General features: G+C 38.4%; 1 protein-coding gene across 4 annotated transcripts in view; it reads left to right on the top strand.

Annotated features, from left to right (window-relative positions):
• The window catches only part of LOC124135588 (atrial natriuretic peptide receptor 1-like), a 654,598-nt gene that overhangs the window by 393,837 nt on the left and 238,991 nt on the right, over window positions 1-21,770 (top strand). The gene's annotated exons all lie outside the window — the stretch shown is intronic.

Below are 21,770 nucleotides of genomic sequence, written 5' to 3'. Positions count from 1 at the left end.
GTCCTATAGAAAGAAGCCGGTCGCACGTTTCTGTAGACCTTGTTTACTGGTACTGGTCATAAATAGGTGCATGGTTTTGCCTTGTTTACATAAAGGTAAATATTTGTAGTGAGATATGTTAATCCATAGATTTTGTCCATATAGCTGAAGTGGTCACTTTAGAACCAACCATTTAATATTCTTGGGAGAAGGATGGGGAACTATTTTTCTTGCGGACAAATCTGAGGCAGTTCTTTCTGCAATACTTTTAGGAACATTTTGAGGGAATTAAAACAATAGTTTTGATTATCCAACGTAACAGATTATACCCTTTTCGCGAACACCTGGTGTCATCACTCCTCTTTTCAGTGGTCTGGTCTTTGAAAGGCATTTTGGATTGATTCACATTAGGAGGAGAATATATGAATGTCAACTTCTTTATTATGAGGAACACAACGTTTCGGAGTATATGCTTACTCCTTCATCAGGTGAATGAATGCAACGAGTCAGAGAGTAAGCATATACTCCGAAACGTTGTGTTCCTCATAATAAAGAAGTTGACATCCTTATATATTCTCTTCTTTCAGTGATCTGTTCATATAATTGGGCGTAAAGCAAAATGTATTCTGTTTCGTTGGAAAGTCAGGACTGTCAAAATAGCGAGGTGAAATATATGAATAGATCACTGCAAATCAAAGTGATAACACCAAGTGTTCGCGGAAAGTTAAAGCCGCCTTACCTCATCATCATAAATTTAGTTGAATAGTTGAGTGAGTTGAATAGTTGAAATATTTTCCACATATATATGAGTGTGATCGCCTTCTTGTATGTCAGCGTATGTACAATAATGGCTTTTCTGTACACTTTTGAGCGGCTGTGTTTACCTTGCAAAAGTAATTAAAATGAAATCAAAACATTTTACTGTCACCATTTATATGATCTTGTGACTATGCTGCCGAACGCGGGGATTGCTGGAAGAATTTACAAATATTTCATTTAACAAAACGACCAAAGGCGCCAATGGTTTTTGGAAATTCGAGCAACGTTTGGTCGCATTAAGTATTGAAGAGAGTAACTCCTTTGAGGTTCCTTTTCCGTTTTCAATCAAATTAATTGTTCAAAAGCGCAAATATTGGCCGCCTTCGAAAACGACCTTCAGTGACGCGGCATCTATCAAGATCAAAGCCTTCTCGAACAGGTGATGGTTAAGATTCCACAAGCCTCGTTAACGGGTTCTTGTGACATTGTGAGAATCAGGCATCTAACCAAGCTCATATATCCAAATTTCTAAACCAACGATCAGCTCCCGCAGAAATTTCTACCGTTTTGGCCGTGAAAATGACTGGCAAAATGATTTTTTATGAGAAACTTCTTGCTTTAGTTCATTACTTATTTATACAGCCTTGGGGAATAAATCTTTCAAATCTGATTCCTCAAGAGGTATGTGTTAACCCATCTTAGCCTAGCTGAGCCTCTGTTAACTGGCATAATTGCTTATTTATGGCTATCGTTGATTAAGTTATGCCCTCTGGGGACGTTGTGCCATACTGTACTGATAAGGACATCGATTTGGGGTTTTTCAGATAACCGACGCTGAGGGTAGTGGTACGAAATAGCCCACTGACTGTATAAACCAGAGTATCCATGCTCAGTTTGTAGTCCATGCACATGTCTTGCTGTTAATTTGAAGTAAAACGGTCGATTGGGAACATAAGATTATTCCGATTTTCTTCAATTCTGCACATCCATGCAAATGTCTGTGGGAGGCTGGAACGATTCGTCGTATGGAGTATATTATGTGCCTGAGTGCTTAAGAGTAACGATAATTTTTAATCGCACCAACACTTTTGCTTAATGGATAATGTTTCAACGTCTTCTGCGGGGATTCCATGGTCGAAAAGGATGCCTGCAACCATGCTGGTCACAAGTGTCTACAATTGGGGATCGGGTGGTTACAATGTGTGATCTGACTGCTTGTGTGTCACGTGACCCCGGCGGTATGGGTTGCCGGAAACCACTGGTTTGCCTGGTCCAGACTCGATTGTGTCCACCGGCTTGACTGTAAGATACCATCACATTCGGGCTGTCTGTACTTGTGTGAGGTTACACCCGGCTGGTGTTGATCGGTTTGTTTATCCATGAGATCCCGAAACTTCAATGTCCCAAATGATAAAGGCTCCTTTTGAACCACAAAATAGAATGTAACGACGGCAGTCTGGCTATATCACTTACCGACAAACGTTATATTTCCAGTAATAGCACTCGTTATTGGAAAATCATGAAGGATCACTGCTAAGTTAAATGTTAAAGTTGCATGTATATATAACGTTCAGCAGTAAGAGGCTTTTTGAATTTTCGCAAATCAAGGGTACTCTTTTATCCGAGATTACTTGCATTTGCACCTCTATATCCATATCTCGTGTCCTCGCGTAACAAGGTTTTTTTTAGTTCGGTAGACTAGTCATATACTTAATATGCATGAACCATTAGAAAGTATGATTCAGGACAAACATTTTGAAATGTCTGTTGCGATGAACCAAAGCCTCATTCACTTGTGCCTCATGAAGCGTGTCCTCATATTGACGCCATGTTCAATGCAGAGTAGATTTTCTTTATTGTTTCTCCCAAATACAATCTGTATTTTCATCAGTCAAGGGGATATTATCAAAAAGGGTGGCTTAAAATAGAGATTCCCTTTGGTTATTCCTCCGATGTTCGTAAATAAGCTTTAAACGTAGCGACACAACCATTTCCATATTCTTCAAATATGTCTACTAAGATTGTAGGTTTTGGACTATTTAATAAGCATGTGTTCATGAATCACCATCAAAGAGTGATAATACCAGTTTTTCGCAGAAATGTAAGCCCTGCCCCATCGTTGGCACCCGTCACAGACACAACGAAAGGCAAGTCAGTTGTCCATCTGAAAAATACACGGGAACAAGTTGTAAAAGTTAAAGGAGGGAATTGCATCAGACTTCATTTGTCACTGATGCGTCAAATTTGGAATGTCCTCCACATGTCTACCATAAAACGTTTTGAAAGCTTCATCAAGGCGTTGACAGTTGTAACCCTGATCAAAACAACGTCGGAGGAAGTCACGTAACGCTCTCTGAAATCTTAGTAGAAACAGTATGCTCGAATGTGCCTCATAAGTTGTGAAATGAAGTATCCAAAGGCTGGACACATGTGCAGAAGTAGTTATAGTTTTAAAAAGTTTATAGTGTGTGAGTGAGTGAGGTTTTACGCCGCTTTTAGCAATATTCCAGCAATATCACGAGGAGGGGACACCACAAATGGGCTCCACACATTGTACCCATGTCGGGAGTCAAACTCGGGTCTTCGCAGTGACGAGCGAACGCTTTCGCCACTAGGTTACCCGACCGCCCCTAAAAAGTTTATAATTTTGTTGATGAAACCAACACCAAGAAGGTAAAATTCGTTTCTTTCCATGAATACACAGACTGGTCCCTGAAATTAAACGATGTTTATTGATGAGTAATAATCCATAAAAACGAAAGTGATGTGAAGATGTGACTCTCGTTGACAGGGTATTGAGTGGAATATTGCGGAATATGGGAATTAGAATAGGTGCCTAAGCAGAATCATATACATACACTTTCTGATAACTTGATTTACATGTATATGTGCCCCGTAGGGATCCCGGATTAAAATAGTTTCCCAGCAACCTCCGCTGGTCGTGAGAGGCAATCAAATGGATCAGGTGGTCAGGTTCGATGACTTGGTTGAAAGCGTGTTCTCGTACCCAGAGGGCCAGGATCGTTGCTCACAATATCAATTACTGGATCGAGACGCGCTTTTGGTATTATAGATTGGCATTACCCTATCAAGTTGTTACTATATGACTATTTTGTTTTCATGCGACATGCATCACATGTTCTGTAGGATTTCATTTTCAATATATAGGTTAGTGTAAATTAGCAAAGAATCAGTCTATGATTGATTCCTACATTACAGAAAGACTGGACTCAAGTTTTGTAATCTTGTTCTTGCAACATAGTCTTTCTGTACAAGGTAGGGATAACTATTGGTAGACACATTTCAACATAAATAACTAATCACAGAATCTAAACTGTAAGCTTTATTTTGGTACAACTTACACCTCTTTCGAATTATGATCTGGTGTACTTGACATCAACCCTGAGACTGTAGGTCATGCAAACAGAAGAACGCACAGTAAACCAGGTTTGCCGAGTGCCAGGTTACCCACACATTCGCTTGCCAATTCCCCCTTCCATCAGAACATGGTGTTAAGCCTCCTAAAGCATGAATAATGGAGTGTGTTAACCGCGTTTAGTTCACCTCAATCTCATACTACGTTGGGCAACAAAAGATGACTGATATTTGCCATTGCTTTGAATTTAATTACACATATCCAAACGTTTCAATATGACACTAATGGGCAATAGGACCATAAGATGTTTCGAGGTGTAGAAAGTGTCTTGTGTTTGATTCCAGTAAGGGTCTTGATGGACATGTAGAGAGGCGACTTTCTCATTTGATTGGTGTATGTATGTTTGAATTATGTTCGAATGGCTGGTTCGCAATTTTTGTAGAGTATGTCTGTCAATCGTGATATTGGACTTCTTGGAGTAATTGGTAAACCGTTACGTCCGGTCGTCCACAAACAGCACTGCAATGTGGATGTCATAACGGGAGTAGCAGCAACTCAGACAAGTTAATCAACCAAAGCTCATTTCTAACCACATGGTTTTGAAATGGTATTGCTTATATCAAGTAGACATCCAAATGCCCCAACAAAACTTCAGCTGACATGGCAATATGCAAGTACATATTTCAAGGAGAATATATTTCATTTTCAAATTCGTCAAAAATTGGAATGTCAATTGGATACATATATTGATGAGCCAGACCATTGTGGAAGACATGCATCAAGAGACCGGTTATTAGGACGGATCGAATGAATCACCAAAAAGAAACAGTGAAGGAGTTCAGTAAATCTTTTGAAACGAACACCCTGCTTGCTGGCTTCTCCTTTATGTCTCTCAAACCGTCTTAACTGGAGGGAATTGGACGATTTATCCCGGAGAGATGTTCATCCCTGAACGTTTTATCGAATTCATGACAGACAGGTTCTTGTGGCGAAATTTAAATCCAAAATCTGCTCAATACATTTCATTAAGTCGTCACGAGCTTACTTTGAGTGTGAAAAAAAGCTTTGATAAGTGCTATAGAAAATCCCATCTTCAAACAAGGTACTGTTCTTGATTTCGATATCTTTCTCTAACCTGTCAGTAATGACACGCAACGTATTTTGAGCTTACTTCCAAAGATTTGCCTTGAGTGAGCTTTTGTTTCATTTAGTGTAGTTTGACAAATAAGAAGAGTATCATTGTTTATTTTTTGCTGGGATTTCACGCCTACTTTTTTGGTTAAAAAAATCAAGGTTTTCATAAAATATTAGATGTTACGAAGCGGTTCTTAAATGGGATAGAAGGGGAATTGTAAAATGTTTAAAAGCGAAAATGATGCCCAATGATGGCAGTTAAAGATCTTTTGAAATTTACACGCTATCGGTATTTTTTATTCTTACCCAGTGTTCGCAGATTTTGTTTTCTTGGGATTGTGGAACGATCAGAATAGCGTCGATTGAGTTTGTGCTGCAAGAAATCATGAAGTATTATTGGCATATCGTTTACTGGATTGTCAAAGTTGGAAAGAGGGTTCAGCTGCATGGCATCATGTATGAACGGCTGATGGTAAAAAAATAATCTCAACTGACCTGCCAATTTCATAACCTAACCTTCCCATTCTCGATGTTAAGTTTAACTTTTAGCTAATAATCTTGTACACTTGTTGAAATATTGGTCGATTTGACATAATTATTGATTTCAATTACAATATGAATCGGAGGTAAAACTGTAATTCGCTTCAGCATATCTTACGTCTTCATCACGTATCTGTAATTGAGAATAGCAAGGGTCGTGAAGACCATGACCCAAAACAGAATGCGCCATCATTAACAGTAGTAAAATCAATTTCAGTGTAATCCTGTAAGTGAAGAAATTGATTGTGCGGCACGAAATAATTTTGGATTCTCAAGAAAGAAGTTTCATGTGCATTAGAAACGCATTGTGAACAGCCTTCTGAAATCCCAATATTGATTTCAGGTAGCGGTTTATTGTACTTTTGAAATCCATTTGGATTTTTTTGTTAAATTTGAGGAAATTGTTATGTGCTTTAGTTATCCTAAACTAGCTAAAAGTTCGATGTTTCTATATTATCCAAGTAATCTTGGTTTTCCCCAATAGGTCAGGAGCGTGCCATTCTGCGGCATATTGATTTTAAAGAAGCGAGCTCCACGAGTAAACAGAGGGAAATTCTGTTTAATTAGGTAGCAATTGCAGAGACAATCGTGTATTGATATGAGAGCTAAGCCGTGGGCATGAGATGAGCGGTATACCGGATTCAAATTGTGTAAGGACTTCAGAGCCGGTGTCATGAATCGCTGAAATGATCAGAAGCATGTTTTAATGAAACTGTCACAATTAATATGTCAGCTTGCGATTTGTGAACCACTTTTTCCCCTTTTATTCAGAGGATTTTTCAATTCATTAAGGTTCAAGCCTAATGTATGTTGTAACAGGACTTTCTCAGACTAGTGTCAACTATTTTACTGTCATGTGCATGAGTTACATCCCTTTGACTTGGCAGGATATAATATACGTTATTATATACGTTATTTGTATGATCCTTACTTTGTCAGACCTATACCCATATTCCTTGATGTGCCAGTGAGTGAGGGAGTGAGTTTCGTTTCTAACGCCGCTTTGAACAGTATTCCAGTTAAATTAAGGCGTGTCAGCTTGGTGATGGATGGATGGTGACGTTTACCATTTGTTTTAAACCTACGAGCGCGGGTTCGGTAATGACACAACTTGAAACATAATCGGGGCGAACCGGGATTCGAACCGACAGTTTCTGGCATGCCAATTCTGCGCATCCAATGGACAATTGGGCCACCCGTGCCCTCTCACACAGGGTGTGGGGATAAGGCGAGACGCAAGAAGCACGGTTATGGTGCTGCCAGAGAAAGGATCTGATGACGAATCTTGCAGAACGTTATCACCACAAAAACAATCTTCGAAATGCCCAAAGCCAATATCTACTTATAGTCAATGAAAGTAACAGCCGCTATGCATTGTGGAGCAGATTCTGGTACTCATAAGAACATCTTTCCACAGAAAGGCATTACTTATTTTTCCCTCTAATGAAAAGAATCTACATTTCACTAATGAATGAAATAAACAGGATCAGTGACAACAAAAACACCACCAAGTCTTCCACTGCTACGGATATTCATTACATTCAGTCCAATCGAATCCTATATAGTACCATATAAGGTATTAGCCGTGAGAGAGACAGCCATAAGTTTATTCCTCATTTCGACCCTTCACTACCAATTCACACATAAAACTGACTTATGACCACTTTGCACATGGGTATCAGAGTATACTGACAGTCTAATTCCGCATCCATATGAAAATTTCCGAATTTTCGCAGTTACCAGACGTTTTTGACGACAATGGACGACCGCCGACACTGGGTTAACTACGCGTAAGAATACAAAGACATAAACCATCCAATCGTGCAGAAAACGGAGGCTTGGGGATCTTATTAGTTTGATTGTTCTGGCAAATTGAACAGGAAGACGCTCTGTAATATGTGAAGAATGTCTCGTGGTTTCTTTGTCCTTTTCATTGATTCCACAAATAATAGAGGGACCCAAAGGCCAGATAATTAAGCAATCAGAATTTCGCTTGCCTAAACTTAATTTAGCCTTCCTTTGGCTTGGCTGTCATGGCGCTAAGGTTGTACAATATGTACAAATGTTCTACGATTGAAATTTGTTTTGAGATAGATCGCAAAGGCGGAAACAGTGGTGTTCACTTAAACATGCATGACCCACTCGACACTTCAAAACTGTAGAACGGTTGTATTTCTTTTAATCATTGATTGTTTGAGTCGATTACAATTAATACATACTATCCAAAATGAAGTAAAAGAACACGTGATTCATGCGATGAGATACCTATGGTAGTGTGATTGAAGGATTATGGTTTTACGCCGCTCTTATCATTACTCCATCAATATCACGACAGTGGGTACCAGAAATGGGTTTCACCTATTATCGAACCCGGGCATTCAGTGTGTCGAGCGAACGTTTTAACTACTAGGCTACCCATCCTCCATACAGTAATATGTAATAATCGGGTGTTCTTTAACTTAGTTTGAGTAGTATATATCAACCATTGCTATACTAAAACAAAAATAAAGAAAAATGTTGGAATGTTGACCATACAGTACATAGATATTTGATTTGACTGAACGATTTCTTCTGTGGACATACTGGCATCACAATTTATGATGTCATAAACAATGGAAGATTTAGTACTGTCTGCACGAGTCTGCCAATTATGAAGACAAGTCATTTGTCTTTAGCGGAACAATACACTTTGAGAATCGATGAAAAGCAAATATTAGAAAGTTAACAAGTTAACTCGATAATTTAACTCAAACATTCAACTCGATCATTTCTAGGATGGGCGGATAATCATGGCTTGTTGTTCTCTGGCCCTGACATTATGTTGTCCGGACAAACTCTCACGTCATATGTAGATACTATAACATACTGATTATAGAATTCAAGTAACTAAACATACTTGGTATGGTAATTATAGTTTATGTAAAATTGGATAGTAAATATCATGAACAATATGAATGAAAATGTAATGAAAACATGAAATGAGAAATATCTGAGACATACCGAATTGTTATGAGTATTGATTTTTATGGCTTCTCGAATGTAAATATGGGCATAAAATCCAATCAAATTGGAAATATTCTTACATAAACTGTCACCAGTTGCGTCCCATTTCATTACATATATCACAGAAAGAGGTCGAGTATTCAAAGAAAACAGCACGTTATGCATATGTAATCTACTTTTCTAGATATTCTAGAGGTTGAAGCACTGTTTTAAATCAATACGATGATCGGATTCTACAGTTATTTTGTCATCCCTGTCTGACTCATATCCTTTAGCCATGAAGAAAACATGTAGGCCGGAGATTGTGTAAACATCTATTTCAACAGCTCGTCGTACACACGGCAGAACAATTACACGTACAATATAGCTTGTTTCCCTTACACGTCGTGCTCCTGTGGCCAAAACAGAGCCAAAGAAAGTAAAATCTTGCTGCTACATCTGCGTCGGAAACAAGTTGCTTTTTCACCTTTGGATCAGCGTTTTTTAAAATAAAATATTGCTTCCTCTTTTCCCCTGAGTTGGAATGCAAATATGTTTCCGAAAAAATATGTTTTATTTCAATGTAATAGTGTGCTTTGCGGAAGGGATGTTCTTCACATCATTTAACAATTTCAATGAAGTCCAATCACTCATTCTGAAACCATTGCACGTTTATTGTATTTTTGAAAGGTTGACGTGACGTCATTTTAATGCTTTTTTTCTATAAAAAATAATAATCATATTTCCGATGCTTTCTTACACAGATGTTATGTGTTACAGAACTTTGTTTCCTTTATACGTGCCGAAGATAGATTAAATTCGATTTGGGATTTCAAGCAAAACTGTCCCAAAATGAACGTTATGGAATAAACACATTTCCAAAATATGTCCAATGTGAAAACGTAAAAAGAAGTTTTTATTAGCATTGAGTGAAATAACTTGATGCTCATTTGATACTAATTTAAAGTTGACTCTTTGTTCGGTTATTTCATTGACGAGTGGAGGTGATTTTGCTAACTTTACAGTGTAAAACACGTGTTTCGTTCATGCATGCACATGCGATCTATCAACGTATGTCATTTACTTAGTTGCTTTACCATTTTACGCCAAATATTATGTGTATATTATGTTAATTATGTCATACCCAAACGTCTGTTAATATTAATGTTATTCATTTGACTCTTTGCTTGTACTTCGAAAATCATCAAAACCATATGTTTTCACATGTCACTGGAAATATTTACTGGTATCAATATTGCTTTGATAACACCGATTCATAAACATCAATGGTACTAAATAATGGCACGAAAACATATTTCCATAATCATAAGAGTCGATTCCGACTATTTCATAAGCATGTGCTAATGAAACATTATCAAATAGTGATGAAACCAGTTGTTTGCGAAAAGGTATCCTGACCCGTTTCACAGACACATGCAAGGGCACGTCAAGTGTTCACCTAAAAAAACACAGGGTACACGTCAAATTAGGGAACTGCATCGGACATACGTTTTGTCACAAGTGCGTCATGAAGCCATCAAGCGCTCGTGTTATCGAACGGCTTCGATGTATGCTTTATGTTACTAAAACAGGGTACACTGTTTACTCAAATGGATCGTTCAGCGAAAGAGTTCAATCAAGCCGTTGTGCTTGAAACGTGCGCAGAAGACAATCCATTTTGACGGTCACGTGTTACATGAGATAGTTCACTCATTTTGAATGACTCGATGACTATCTTTACGTACATAAACTAGGCAATACCAACATCAATAAATAAAACCCTTTCCATGATCATGAGGGGAAAAAAGCAGATTCTATTTACTATTCCGACCATAAAATAAAGCGACTCTGCTTTTGGCAGTGAGTTCTTATGAACATGGCAAGAGTTTTGTCGCTTCTGTTTCTGAATCACTATCAAATAGTGATGGTGTTAGGTTTCCGTAGAAAGGTGAGCGTCTACTGCACTCCCAGTCGCACCCATCACATACACATGCATAGTCAAGTCAGGTGTTCACATGAAAAAGGGCACAAAATAGAAAATTGCATTGGAACAAACTTTTGTCACCGATGCGTCAAATTCGGACGCCACGTTTCTGCCATTATGTTATTATTTTCATGACTGAGGTCTTGAGTGATCAAACAACCTTGAGCAAGAGTCGTATGGTGCTCTTTGGAATCTTCGCAGAAAGTGAGTGAGTATGGTTTTATGCCGATTTTAGCAATATTCTAGCAATATCACGGCGCCCCTCTTCGCAGAAAGAGCATGGCCCCAAAAGTCACGTATGGTCTGTACACTCACCAGGGAGCTGACAATGAAATTCAAGCTAGTGGACACTGATCCATTGACTTGGGTAATTATACGCTGGTACTGTAAGTCTGAATCAGTTGGACGATTCATCGCATTAAAAATGTCAATTGTTATTATTGTTATTTTTGTCCTATATAATAAAAATTGGAAAAGACGTATATTTGTTTAAGCGAACTTAATCCAGAAGTTGTAATTATATCATACTACATGCTCTGCAGTTTGTTAAAGAAATAGTTGTGCATATAATAACGCGTCATGTTGAAACATCAAAACATTGTTCTTCTTTTCATCAACCTTTATGAAATCATTAAGTTAGTATTTATTTACTGTTGCATTAATTATACAAACTTCCGGGGATGGCAATATCAGCGTGACACATGTTAAGGTGACAGAAGCGGGTCACTTCAAAGAAAGGACAATATCCTGGACTCTTTGATGTTATTTGCTTCGCTTCAAAAATATTTGTCATGAAAATAGAATAGAAGAAATGTCAGCAGACGTTTTATGTTATGATCTTAATCATCTCAAAGGATTTCTTTTATCTTTGAAATGTTGCATCTGCTGTTTCTGGATATCAAACGACTAATTAAACACATACACAAAGCTTTTAAAGTTTGTACAAAGACATACACGTATTATTATTTTTACTCCAAATAGTTTGAAAAAGACCCTAAAAGCTAATAATGTAACTTAATATCTAATAATTACGTTTACAACAATGTCGATCTCGTGGTTCGTTGTGCATTTTTTTGTAAAGGAAACATATTAAATGAGGTTAAGGTTGCAATTATCTGGCAACCGCAAACCGGCATTAGCTAGAAATGAGAACACTGCGAATTTGACTCGGAGGGAACTAGAATTGTCGTCTCAATTTGGTTGTAATAAAGGGCACGTTTCACTGGCTTCTTCGGATACACAGCAGCAATGCTCTGCGTGTAAGGTCATATTACGTGCGTATGTACGTGTAAAGCAAATGTCTCGCTTCGTTTTCCGGATGATTTATTGATCTCGCAAAGTAATCAAATCTACTGGCAGTGTCAATAAATATTTGTTTTAGTGTTATGTCACAAACATTGATTCTCGGTGTTTGTTTTCCGATTATTTTCCTACTCGAATAACTCAATGGTCATAAATGCACGGGAGCTTCTATAACAAACCAGAATAGCAGCTTGTTGATATGCTCATGGGGCCATGGATGTGCTAAGTGATGAGGCGTGCCTGAAAAGAAGATTTGTCCGAGAACTGAAAGAGTCTTTGCTGGTATTTATTCAGTACAAGGTATTGTCAGTTTTCAGAAAAGCATTTGTCTCAAAATAGATCGTACTTGAGACACATTTGTGTTCTTGCCCATCTTAGGCCAGGGAATACAAGCAATCATGCTTGGAAGATAGAATGGCTCAGATACTGTGTACATACAACTAATTATATAAATTGATAGAGATGCGTGGCTCCGAAGACATACGATTATTCTAATAACTATTCTGTGGTCTCATAATTGAGTTGTAACACTTGTGAAGATCTAGTAGACAAAAGGGTTAATCAATGGTCTGAGGCACGTTTTGTGATCAATTTTCACAACCTTCTTTGTGCAAGTCATTACAGATACGTATGATAGACTGTAAGTAGGCTGCCATACTAATCGTACTTTATTGAACAGTTTGGGAAGAAAAGCAGCTACACCTTCTCAAGTACAACATATGCGCACACGCTGAAATTACTGGGAGTGACCAAATGATGTGAAGATATGATGTCTCGAGGATAAAGAACAGTCAGAACTTAATCATTGGAATTACTGTGCAGGGCACTCGTTAACTAGCGTTATTTAGATTGGTACCATTAAATAAATCAGGGTTTTGATTTCCACCGTACAAGTTGAATGAGTGAGTTGTGTCCCCATATCTACATTTCCAGACGTGAAAAAGGTTCCTTCTGTAACACGTAGAATTGTTGGTCGTTTGAGACCACAGGAAGGCAAAATGCAGTCTTGGGCTTGTATATCGAGTGACCAAACTTTCTTTTTTTGGCGTTACATGATGGTAGTTCGCGATATGTTCAAACGGAACCCTGAAATAAATTCATCTTGTATATCAAATCGAGATGCCTCTTATCCACTTCATGAGGTTTCATTTGTAACTCGAGGCGGCGGGGTAGCCTAGTGGTTAAAGTGTTCGCTCGCCACACCGAATACCCGGATTCGATTTCCCACATGGGCATGAAGTATGAAGCCCATTTCTGGTATTGTTGGAATTTTGCTAAAAGGGGAGTAAAACTATACTCACTTACTCATTGTAACACACAATCTCACATTTCAGGTAGCCTAAAAATCTCTTCCATGTCTGATCATTGGGCATTTTCATTATATAACTACCGATTTCAGCCTTTCCATCGCGATGAAACTCATCCTATTCAATACAAGTAAGTAATGGAGCAGCGGCGGACATGTCTGGATGGCCATACCCAGACATATCTGTTTTGAATAATTAGCAGCATATTACAAGAAACCCAACAAGTAATTGGATAATACGTACCAAATTATCCATACCGCCCACCAAGTCGTTTTAACAAAATACTGCATTAAGTAAGTAATACCATTTGGTGTGCTAATGCCCCTACACGTGACAGCCCAATGTACTGAGGCGATGGTAAGTACGTGTTTGAGCCAGGCCAGACGGTTTATGGCCCCCAGGGATATTTCAGTTTGTGATATGAGCACCATATGATCATGAACATGGAAGCGGCGTGTGTTTTCAGCAGGAAATACAATTGACTGAACCTGTATCCAAAAAATAATCCTTTGTGACCTGACAACATCCACTAGTTCCTTGATATACACGGGAAGGCTTGTCACATGAAAACTAATAGTTTTCTGTGAGAAGTGAGATTTGTTTGCTGTGTACACAATGTTTGACATGGGAAAGATATCCTGAGACAGAAATTGTCAGAACAGGAAACCGATATTCTTGAAGGGAGTGATGCAGGCGTAACTGTTTAATGCATTTAGCTGTGCTGAGAAAACATAGTTATAACATCAAAGACTGAAGAATCTCCACTGCTTCGGATGTAGTCATTCAGTACCATGTAGATGGGAAGTATACATCGGCGTAAAAAAATACTTTTCATAATGTTTTTTGGGTTGTTTAACGGCGCACTCAGCAACATCCCAGCTATATGATGGCGGTCTGTAAATAAATTAAATCGAGTCTGAAACAGACAATCCAGTGATTGACATCGTGAGCATCGATCTACGCAATTGGGATACGATAACGTGCATCAACCAAGTCACCGAGCCCGACCACCCGAGTTAGACCACGACTAACATGGGTTGCTGAAGACCAATTCTTACCCGGTTCTTCACGGGTTGTTTCATCGCGAAAGCATGGGCATGTCAATGCATAAGTACCTTATGACATCACCCGATAAGGAAATTACATCTATGAACGTTACATAAAGAAGCTTGAAGTTGTGATATGATCAATACATATTCCGATAGTTTCAGAAGATTAAGTGATCAAACACCCTCACCATACGGGGCTAAGACGCTAACTGGTAATAGCTGATACCAATGCGCCATTCCTTTGCATAGTGCCCGCGATGCAAACAACCAATCTCACCGATCGACAGGTGTACGATTTACCCGGTTACAATAACGAGACCCTAAGTTCGCAAACAGTATTAAGTACCTACTTCAAATATATCTTAACTGATATGTATATGACAGATATTAATGAAGATTAAATTCGGACAGGAAGCGAATATTGACATTTGGATCTGGATGCTTGCGATAATAATTGCATATATAGCTTTAAAAAGAAACCTCATCAACAGTAGGATAGCAGATTTGCATCCGAATCTATTGCAGCTAATTAAATCTATCATTCCACACCTATCTCTTGGATAGGTTCTCCTTCAAGGCATTGCAAGCAGTAAAGGATTCCCAGAGAGCTCTGCATTTATATCTTTCTAACATTCCTAGGCGCCGAAGACTAGTCCATTTCTGAAATGGAAGCAAAGCATCAATAAAAAGTCTCTGTCAGTATCTATAAAGTTCTCTCAGAATAGGAAATTAGTCTACTCAACGGCTTGGAATCCCTTGGGTGTGCAAAGGATTGTAGGACGAAGCACAGTAATAGTGCTTAGCGCAGTTCCATTCTTTTCTGTTACTCCTACAAAAACCTGTTTCAACATCCAGCACTGTTTCTTCAGCTACATTGTAAGAGTTTTTGAAACCATACACGGATACGATGTGTCAGTCAAAATGTGACGTTCCAAACCAAGTGGGCATCGTCAAACATGTGTTAGGAAGGATTGTGTGGCCATACAAGTACACTTGGTGCGAGTTTCGCATTATTAATATCAGCTTTGCATATCAGATGTATTGTTTTCAGGTAACGTAGTTCCTATAGCTACAGTTTAGTTTTATATCGTTAGTAGAAAGGGTGGGTGATATTCAGTTCCTGTCATGTCATGCAAATAAAACTGGTTCTGGTTTCATGATCTATAGATGGCGTTCTATCACACATCTGGAATTGATTGAACCAAATACTTTTGTATGCACATTGTGCGAGCAGCGAGGGCCACCGATAGGCGAGGATATGTGTTCCTTTTTGTTCAAACACCTGGTGTCATCACTGAATATCAGCGATCCGTTCATGTAATTGTCACCGCTATTTGGCCTTTTACGCCAAGTGGAATTTGAAAATCGAGACGTCTTATATTTGCAGTATTCAAAATTACCCCTCCAAATACATTTATATGACTCAGAATCCGCCATCACTTTACGCTATGGAATGCCACTGGTAGGGCAGGACAATGATCAACCTTTCGCAAACACTTGGTACGTGTATCACTATTTGATGGTGATTCATAAACAAACGCTTATAATCTTGTCTGAATCGTACAATGGACTCTGCTTTTAGCACATGTTTCGTATGATTATGAAATGGTATTTCGCTTTTATTCTGTATGTCACGTAGATGGAAAAAGAGTGAAGTATGTTTCTTTATTTGCTCATTGGATTGTATATCGGTTTCAAACATTCACGATTTTGAGGTGATACAACGACATGTTTTCCAATAAAGGCTGAAACCTGGTTCCTTATGACATTTGATGTATATCTTTATGTGGAGTCTCGTATTCCAGTCAAAGAAACAAACAATCGTACATCAACTTGGTGACAATACCTTGGAATCTTTCCTTTCCAGCGCATTTGAAAATACAGATAAAAATGCATTAGCTATGCATTTCAAATTTTCTTGAAGGTGATTGAAAACGTTTAAATAATTATTTTTGTGTCATGCAGGGGACATTAAGACCAGCGCTAGTATTCTTTCGCCATCCTTTTATTTTCGTTACACTTGAAAAAATAAGAGCTGTGAGGCATTTGACTTTTAGCTGAGTCGCTATTGATTAAGCATCATGGCAACTTAACAGGCTTTGACCATGGATCAAAGGCGCTGATTGAAGTTTATCCCAGGATAAACTGATATTTTTTGTAGCATAGCAATACACTTGCCTTTAAAAATGACTGTCAGAACACCTCGGTCTGAGGTGCTGATGACTCGCCACTTTGTACGCCAAGGAAAGACATTTGTCCCGATCATGGTGTCATCACTGCTCGTTAACGTTCCGGAAATGTGACTATAATTGTCGCAACGTGTATCGCACAATTACAATCAGCGATCGATAATTTAAACATGAATTATCACCTACAAACGGTTCTTTTTATCATCAAACAGTACCATACACCAGCGACCATCTATTATATGGTCTCTGCATACACATACATACAACAACGTTTTCTAGAAAGTGTAATATCTGTGTGAGACAATGTATATTTTTGAATATAAACCTTCACTGTATAACTCCATATTCACCTGGTGCTGTTCGTGTCATGCTGGTGAAAAGTGTTGCTCAATGACTTATGACAAATAACTGTAATCTATAGCCCCGGATTATAGTTGATATTATGAAATCATACTGTTATCTTCATCTTCAGTATGAAACATAGTATTTTTTGTATTGTCTTGAGATGTACTTTTCGTTCCACAGACGTAATGAATTTTAACCATTATTTCTTGTCGCCTCCATATAGCTGTAACATTACTCAATCAATCACTCACTCTGTTAAACAATTGTATATAGTTGTTCCTGTCTTATTGCATGTAGTTGTTACTGGTTTGGTCAGACGTTTTTCTCTACACCCTCATCGTTCAGATCTGGCAACTCGTCCGCGTCGTCGTCGTCATCATCATCATCATCATCATCATCATTTCAAACTCATGATGTTAACACTCAATGATAATAATAAGAAGAAGAAGAAGAAGAAGAAGAAGAAATACTCCGTACAGATCCCCAACACTCCTTACTCACCTCCTTTACATTGATGACCTTGGACTTCTTGCCAAAGGAGACTCAACTTTCAAAAAGCATATTCTTCTTATCAGAGTCCTTTTGTCATGATATTGGAATGTCATTTACACACGACAAATGCAACATTTTTCATTTGAAACGTGGTAAAGTAGAAGTGGGAGGATCAGTCAGTTTACCTGAGGGAGGAGTTATTGACTATCTCATGGAAGGTCAGGCCTATGCCTACTTTGGGATGCAGGTCAGAGACAAACGAAGGTTCTTGGTGGGTTCGACGATGCAGCCCTTCCTGGGAGCGTCCCATTCGCTGTCAACAACAACAATACATGTACTTCTGTATCAAAATGATATTTTATGTATTTAAGAAACAAACGACGAGTGGGAGTTGTTCATCGTACAATAAAACACTGCAGGGAGAATAAACCAAGAGGGGCGCAGATAAACAACGACCACGAGTCGTTTATTTCTTAGAAGAGACATCAACATCATGTACATCATATTTAAGGATGTTGATAAAATGTACAAGTTATAAACACATTAACCAAACTTTTAATAATGCCGACTCCCTAAATAGAATCCGACCCGAAAATGTCGGACAAGTCCACATTACGAACAGGTAAGTTTGGTATTTCCCGCATATACTCACAATCCTCACGTCGATTAGCTGTACCTTTTCTCCTAATACGGATTGTCATTTTACTCCACTTATGGATGCAATCGTTCGGGCCACTGCGTTTATCGGCATTGTAGCTGCATTTATTGGGAACAACTTACTTGTCACTTCCCTCTCAAAAATAACGGTCGCTATATGGCTGAAATAATGCCGATGCGACGTTAAACTTTAACTCAATCAAAATTAACGTCGTCCAAAACATGACGACATGACGTTGCGAGCGCATATTCGAATCTCCAGAAATGACATCATGATAGAACAATGTGTTATCGGTTTTATTAAACCACGCTTGGTTCATCAATGTTCTTTGTGATTTATCGCGAAGCTGCCTTGTATAAAATGATAACACTTGTATGTCGCTGTACTAATTTAAAAAGCTCTGTGTATGTGTTGAAGTAGACGTTTGATATTAAGAACAACCAACATTTCAAAGATCAAAGAAATCCTTTGAGATGATTAAGATGCAAACATAACACTTCTGTTGACATTTTTCTATTCTATGTTCATGACAAATATTTTTGTAACGATATTGTCCTTTCTTTGAAGTGGGACGCTGCTGTCACCGTAATTTGTGTCACAAACACAGTTTCTTTAGCGACATGATGGCACGACCCGACCCTTTTATTATTGTCTTCGACATGCTTGTGGTTTGGACTCCATCCATGGTACGGCCCGGAATGTATAGAGAGCGTCAGGAATATGAGATGCTTATAAAAGTCTTTGGAATAGGACCGTAAACAGCCTCAGACGTAAACCAGACCAACACACCTGATCTTGTCCTTTTTGATAAATCCAATGAAATCATTTATATCGTTGAATTTTCTGTCCTTTGTGACACTAATGTGATTGACATGATTCAGGAAAGACAAGGCAAATATGCGGACCTCGCTTACGAAATGTCATGCTTTCATCCCAAATACCAAGTTGTCCGACTCCCCATTGTTCTCGGTGCCTTAGTTTCGGTACCTCCCAATCTGTTGTCTGGCAATTGGGAGTACCCGGGTTTGCTTCCAGGAATCCAGCCCTTGTGACAATCTGGTAATGCAGATGGCTGCATTGTTGGGGACACTTCACATACTCCGAAATGTTCTGGGTGGGTTCGACTAGGCAGTGCATCGCTGTCTGGGCTGCGTGTTGAGGGGGTCAAGGATCCTGAACTGATGTTGAGTCTAACCAGCCTGACTGTGCCAGGATCACTCGAGTCCTCATTTCAGCATTTATTTATTTTAACCTTTAAAATATAATCATAATAATAACAACATTTCTATTGTGATTATGATTTGGATTAGGAGTATTCTTATTTGTAGGAACATTTAAAGCAAGCTTTTACTGGCTTCCAAAAAAAACGTTCACCGACAAATACTGTCGCCTTCCCACATGTAACGCACTCATGCTCACTCATGTAACTACTTTCCAGTAAATGAACAAATTGTCTTGGAAGCATTAGGTCATTAGTGAACTCGCCTGATTAATCAGGACTCACCTGAACCCATGAATACCAAGCAGTGAACTTAATTCGGCCGTGTACGAACCGTGTCGTTGCACAATGAAGTGGATGTTTTAAGTTCACGAGAATTTCGTCTGTGGAAGTGTTACAGCCAAATTGAAAGTTAGTGTTGGAAAACTCAGAAGCCAACGAAGCAGGTCTAAGGAAACACCAGTAAAATCAGTCAGCCGTCATAAGGGACATGTATCGTTCATGTGTCGATTCATTTCGGCCCATTAATCGTCGATTCAATAGCTTTGTGATTAACCAGGCTTGAGTAAGCTGACTCGATGTCACATCCAATTTTCGGATTACTAATTGATAGTTTAATACTTTTTTTTGGTACGATCGATATTCGTCTCATGTAACGATGATGTCTTAGAATAGAGCAAATCATTTTTACGTTAACGTAGAACAAAATGTTATAATTATAAAGACATTCCGACCAATCATTTTATGTTGCATAGTAACCCATTTAGGATGCACTGCAGGCACAGTACTCTAAAGCCTCGCAATTCGCTGTGCGAAGCTGCTCCTTAGACGTACCAGGATCCGCTATTCTGGGGTTCAAATAAATACTCCGTCGTGATTATTATCCCTTGTTTGTCTTATCCGTGCACGTTGGATTCACGAATGTGGTAAACGAGACCTGCATCACTCCGGGCTTTCCTCCCACATTGAGCTGACACGCCGTCATATAATTGAAACACTGAGGAAAGTTGACTGTGTTTCTTCGACTGATCTTAGTTTGAATCATCTCAGTCGTATGGCCGCATAACACCACGGTACTGTCACTCTTGTGTCACTTTGTTTAACTTGGCCAGGCAACATTTTAAGTGATAGAACTGCGACCTCCTTTTCAATGTGTTAATTTCATTTACGAAAGGAATTGATATAAAGGCTTCACGCTTTCTCTAGTTTTTCTTCTGGCGGGATCTAAATCAATACTTCATTTATATTAATGGTTCACTTATTAAATATATGGACATTAACTTGGAGCCTAGGGCCAATTTTGAATTGATTTGAATTATGTTCAATCTCATATAGTATTTGTAGGAAAGTTGGATAAAAATGTTTGCAACAGTTTGTAGTCATGTTAAAGACTTTCAAATTGTAAGACTTTCAGAATGTAATATTCACACGGCAAACGTCTATCCACAAATAAGGATTGACATACACATGATTTGATCATTTCGTACTCAGTACTATTTTCTCGCTTTCAAAAGTAATGTTCACTGATGTAAATAATATTTATTTTTCTGTTGCATATTACAATTTTGAATATGTGTTGATTCGATAATGAAAAACAATGGACAGTGATATGATTACAAGCTGCACAAAACTTTACTTTGTTGTGAACCAAACGTTAAAAAACACCTTGATCCAAATTTGTTAAAGAAGTTCGTGTTAGCATATATATTGATCAAGTGTATGAGGTCTTGTAGTGATATTGTGTAAGCTCCTCTGTTTGTAGATGTTGTCTTTCTACATAGTCGACAATAGTACTTATAGTGATATTACGCCAGATTGGATATGATAAGAGTTTCTGTCTGGCAACGTAATTCAGTAGTCGATAGTATGAGGAGATATCCACTGTCCACACCATCGGGGTAGGCGACAAATCCTTGTCAAACATTTTGACCAAATGGCTCACATTTCAGATCAACCCTCAAGCATTCGACACAGCCTTTTCTCGCAAATGTCGGCTAGCGGAGAACAGGGTACCTTTAAAATATATCAATCTGATTCAATTCTAAAAAATATTGTCAAGGCATTAAACGACAAGGTTAATTATTGAAACGAATACATTCAGTGTTTATTACGTGTTGTTTCCAGATTCAGGGAGATTTTCGTAACATTTATTCGATTTGAGTTTCCACCGTAAAACTACATAATCCTTTTTCCGAACAAACAGTCTGGGAGACGCCGCTCAGTTTAAAAGCTTAATCAATGCAAACGCGCTCGTAAATTCACTCCGGTACTTTTAGATTTTAATCAAAATAAACAATCTTGCAATGTTATTGTTATTCTACGGTCAAATCAATTGATAACATCGTAAACTAATCTGTATTCAAATTTTAATCATTATAAACATCTCGTACAATTAATCGGTCACATCACCTACACACAATGAACCACGGCGAAAACACTTACTTCATCAAATAGC

The sequence above is a fragment of the Haliotis rufescens genome, unplaced genomic scaffold (assembly GCF_023055435.1).
Source record: "Haliotis rufescens isolate VD_foot unplaced genomic scaffold, xgHalRufe1.0.p SCAF_70, whole genome shotgun sequence".
Taxonomy (NCBI): domain Eukaryota; kingdom Metazoa; phylum Mollusca; class Gastropoda; order Lepetellida; family Haliotidae; genus Haliotis; species Haliotis rufescens.
Note: the sequence above shows the minus strand (reverse complement) of the source record. Positions and strands in the feature narration are given on the sequence as shown.